Raw genomic sequence first — 694 nt, forward strand, 5'->3', positions numbered from 1 at the left:
CATACTGAGCACGAAAGAAGTCTGGAGTCCAAATAAGTTTAGAAAACATTGAAGTGCCCGTGTAACAGATGAATTCTCGCCCGAAACCCTGATACTCCGAAAGAGTTTGTACAGTTTGTACACGAAGTGCGTCCAGTTTTTGCCGTGACCCTCTCTTCTCTTTCGCACATGCTATGCGGGTTAAATGATGATACCATGCCAAGTTTCAACATTTTCAGAGTTCATTTTGTAGTGATTTTCAATTTCACGGTCATTTAGCTCTCTAAACAATTAGGTAAATGACCGAAAAACAACTAATGATGTCAGAACATGTTGGAAATTGATGATGTCGCTTTGAATACTGCATACTGAACACGAAAGAAGTCCGGAGTTCAAATAAGTTTAAAAAACATTGAAGTGCCCGTGTAACAGATGAGTTCTCGTCCGAAACCTTGATACTCCGAAAGAGTTTGTCCAGTTTGTACACGAAGTGCGTCCAGTTTTTGCCGTGACCCTCTCAACTCTTTCGCACATACTATGCGGGTGAAATGATGATACCATGCCAACTTTCAACATTTTCAGAGTTCATTTTGTAGTGATTTTCAATTTCACGATCATTTAGATCTCTAAGCAATTAGGTAAATGACCGAAAAACAACAAGTGATGTCAGAAGATGTTGGAAATTGATGACGTCGCTTTGAATACAGCATACTGA

This window comes from Triticum dicoccoides, chromosome 1A (assembly GCF_002162155.2).
Source record: "Triticum dicoccoides isolate Atlit2015 ecotype Zavitan chromosome 1A, WEW_v2.0, whole genome shotgun sequence".
NCBI lineage: Eukaryota > Viridiplantae > Streptophyta > Magnoliopsida > Poales > Poaceae > Triticum > Triticum dicoccoides.